The sequence below is a fragment of the Aptenodytes patagonicus genome, chromosome 2, assembly GCF_965638725.1.
Source record: "Aptenodytes patagonicus chromosome 2, bAptPat1.pri.cur, whole genome shotgun sequence".
NCBI lineage: Eukaryota > Metazoa > Chordata > Aves > Sphenisciformes > Spheniscidae > Aptenodytes > Aptenodytes patagonicus.
In genome coordinates this window covers 27,070,263-27,074,451 of record NC_134950.1, presented here as the reverse complement: position 1 = coordinate 27,074,451, position 4,189 = coordinate 27,070,263, and positions in this window count along the sequence as shown.

Genomic DNA, 4,189 nt, shown 5'->3' with positions numbered 1-4,189 from the left:
CACAACAAATGTGATTACCTTAAATAGAGTATCAAACATCATAAAACAGTGTCAACACAGAACATCTTCATCTGTCAGTATCTGAGCAGTAGGTCTTAATGATAAACGAGAAACAATGTTGATTAGCTAGACTGGAGTAACAACTCAAGGAGATAGGGTCCTACTACATAAATGAGAATCTGGGAGAAACAAGTCTGAAAGTGTACATGGTATAAAAAAGTGGCAGTAAGACTGAGACAAAACCTTACTTTCTGACAGATCACTGAAAAGAAGACATCAAAAAAACTTGTATAGCAGCATGTTCCAGACATATTACACATTTCACCTTTGAACTCGGTTTGCATAAAGAGAAGCACAGGAGCAGAAACACTTACCCAAAGGTAAGCAAGGAAGCAAACAAAAGAACTCCTCTTAGTTTATAAAAAACTTAACACCATAAAAGCATGAGTGCCTGTACTGAAAAAGATCAAAGATCCCACTAGCCCAGCATCCTACCTCTGACAGCGGCCAAAGCTCTTTTAAAGAACTAAGAACACAACAGGCAAATGCATAAATCATCAAGAGGCTTCTACACTCTAACCAATACTGACAAAATGGATGACAGAAGGTTATACCGGCCTACGGGTATTAGCCCGAGGAAACAATGTTTTACTGTTTTTCTAATTATGTTGTCAATTTTTTCTCTAACAAACTAACTGATTTTTAATTAAGATATCCGGAACTTGGTATTGGAGACTTGTGCGTCAGGGAAGGATGGTTCCCACAAGCTGCCTCTTGCTCTTGAGAAAACACAGAGCTAGGAATAAGAGGTGGTCTAGTTCCTGCATTAAGTAAGGGAACTGCAGACCCAAAGTGAAATAGGAGGAAGAGGGGAACTGTTGCAGCAGAAGAAAACACTTTAAATTATTAAATCTCAAAGAACAATCCCCAATCCACTATGAGCTAAACCCGTATGCTAAAATTAATGTTGTCTGACATCCAAGATCTGCAGTGATTGCCTTTCTATACATATAATAGGATTCGACAGCATAGGTGCATGTGAAAATGGAAAATTATAAAAAAAGTTTAAAGATTTTTAAAAATATTCTGAAGTTACAAAACACACTAGGAGAAAAGAAGTAGTCACACAAACATATAGGCAGCTCATCAATTACATACAGAGACTTAATCACATAAACTGTAGTGCACAGATGAACCTCTGGACCTGTATGGATCAGTTGGTAATTACTATACCATATAAATTAATGTCAGTTAACTTAAATGAAAGTGACTGAATATTCTGTTGGTATTTTACACATATATCTAGGACAAACTCATTGACAAGATGTGAAATTCCAACCCAGAAAAATGGCTCTACCTTACCAATGGCTAAAATGTTCCCTAAATATTACAGAAGAAATTCTATCCCAATTCGTGTTCTTGAAGTTTCCACAGGCTCATGCATACCCAGCAATGACAGGCAATTCCTCACCACTGCTGAAAACTGCTGGAGTTTTATACTGTTGTTCAATACAACAGTACAGAGAATTTACTCAAGTTCATTTAAGTCAGGAGGACTCTTGCTTATGGTCTGGAGGAATATTGGAAAACATCGTCAATTGGCTATTTCAGAGCTTTCTTCTCTTCTGAATTTGTCATTTATAAGATGTCATCATCTTTAGTATGTTATTCTGGAAACTTACTTAGAGGTAATGAGCAGGAAATTTGGCATTACTTTCAACATCATTCTCCATAATTATTTCTAAATCATGGTACAAAAATATTTTTCCACTCCATGATTTATGCAGCTTGTGCTCTTATGCACCCTCTGATGACTCAAAATTTCAACAGGCCCTCATGACATTATTTTCAACTTTCTATGTGCAGCTGGAGCTGGTGGGCCATACATTCCAGGACTATCTGCAGCATCGTATTAAGAACTATTAAGTCAAGTCATGTGCGAAATCAGCATACACAAATTAAGTTTTTTAATGTCTATGCTAAGTCCTATACTTCAGGACTGGAGTAGATTTAGTTTGCAATAGCTGAAGATGAGCTGTCATTCCTCTTTTGTGTCTTGTTCCAGTGACAACTACTTCTTTGATTTTAATCACAAGTAACTTTTGCTTATTTTCAAAGTCTTTTACCCTCTCATTAAGTGTCAGTCTCTGTTTCTCATTGGCCCATAATTTGAAGCAAATAACTTTGTACTTCTTCTTACAATGTTTATATAGCACCTCATACACCACCATTCTGCTGTTTATTAAGAATTTCTGGGTATTCTGGTACTTGCTTTGCTTGAGCTTTCCTGGGTGACTAAGTCTAAACATGCTCTAAGTAGCAGAATGGATGTTTTCAACTTTCAGAGCTCTTAATGCTACAGAAATAGGTTACAATTTGTGAGCTAGAGGTCCTGCTGAAGTACAGGGCCTCGTGAAGAGACAAGACCACTGCAGGAGACCAGGAGATTGTCCAAAGAACATGTCAAGGGCAATGATTTGTTATTAAGCACTTAAAAGCAGGATGCTATGTGAGCACAAAAACAGTAAAAAAACCCATTTAACAGGATAAGCCGCAAGGCATGTCAATTGTTTGCATATAGGATAAAGTGCTTGGAGTTAATTGGAGCTAGGTAGAGGAATCAAGACTAAAATGGAATGGTATGTCTCAGAAAGTGTGCAAGGTAAATTATATGCAGACAGTATGAACTAGATAATTGAAGGGGAATTTGGGGGATTTTTTTGGGGAAAAAAAACTTTCCCCAAAAAAAATCCGTCCAGAGGCAGATGATATTGCACCCCGGTTAACAGGGAGTGTGACATGGTAGAGAGACAGGTGATAGAGCTGTAATTCACTGGTAGTTGTGTGTAATGAGTAAGAGTTAAGAATGATAAACTCAGATCTTGCTGCAGTGTGAGGAATTACAGAATTGCACATTAATAATAGTGATGTCATTATTAGCTAGGTCATTTTACTGATTTATTAGATTATTAATAGTGGGTTGATTTAATAATAAACATAGCCTCTCATCCCAAGCCTGCAGTCAAAAGAAGTTAAGACCTTCAGGTAACAGCTGACCTCTCACCCCTGCATCTCCTGAAGGACATTTTGGGATTAGATGTATTAGTCTGCCAAGTCCTTAAGGGCTGCAAACCTTTGGGGTGAGTTTTACCACTGATTTCACAAACCTTCCTTCAGGACAAATGGCACCATTTCATTTCAGCTTAGTTGGTGCAAACCACTAAGTAGATCTAAACAGACCCTCATTATTTGAAGAGTAGTTTACTTTAGGTGAATTAAAGCTTCAGCTTAAGTGATCTAAATAATCTATTTTTAACAGAAAAAAATCATGAAAGTTAAAAACCAAATCTTAATTAAATCCGTTTCTATTCACATGCTCAGGCAAGCCTATAAAATTTTCTCATGCATGCTAACACTTGTCTAAGTACTTAGCTCTCCTGCATCGCTGTATTTTCAAGCAGGTTTGTATTGAGGACAGCCCAATTCCTACCTTCCCTCCGTCAGAGCCTTTTTCTGCATGTCTTGCACACCACCTGCTGGGACTTTGCCAGCAACCTCTTTCTTCAGCGCTGAGACAGGATGGTGCCCACACAGTCCCCAAGTCACATTCCCAATACATTATCTTTACAGAAAGGGGATTTTGGGTTTAAGTGGGGGTTTTTTCCCTTTTTTTAAAGACCTTTCCTGGTGCTCCACGAGATTTTTCCCCATGGCTGCCCAACCTCAGCATCTCTCCCTCAGAAGTGGCAGGCTGGTGAGCTGGTTCTGCTTCTCACTTGCCAAGCCTGGATGTGCAAAAAAAGAGTATTTACCAAAAAATTAGTTTTCTGATTTTTTTTTTTTTTTTTTATGAGACAGGCTCGAGCCTTCCCTCTTTCTGCTCCCGCGCCGGTCCGGGCCTTGGCGCTGCCCTTCTCCGGGGGACAGCCAGCTCGGAAACGGGAGGCCTCGACCCTCTGGCGGGCTTGAGGCCTAACCGCCCTCCAGCCGCCGAGGGGGACGGGGGAGTTCCGCGGGCGGGAGCCGGTCCGCGAAGGCCCGCCCGTCCCTCGGGGGGCCAGGAGTACTTGGCCGACTCCCCTCACGGAGCCACCCGCTCTCCCCGACGCCCTCGGGAAAGGAGAGGCCGGAGCTCGCCCCACAGGCGGCGCGGCGGGGCGGGGCCGGGGCGGGGCCCAGGGCGGGCGGG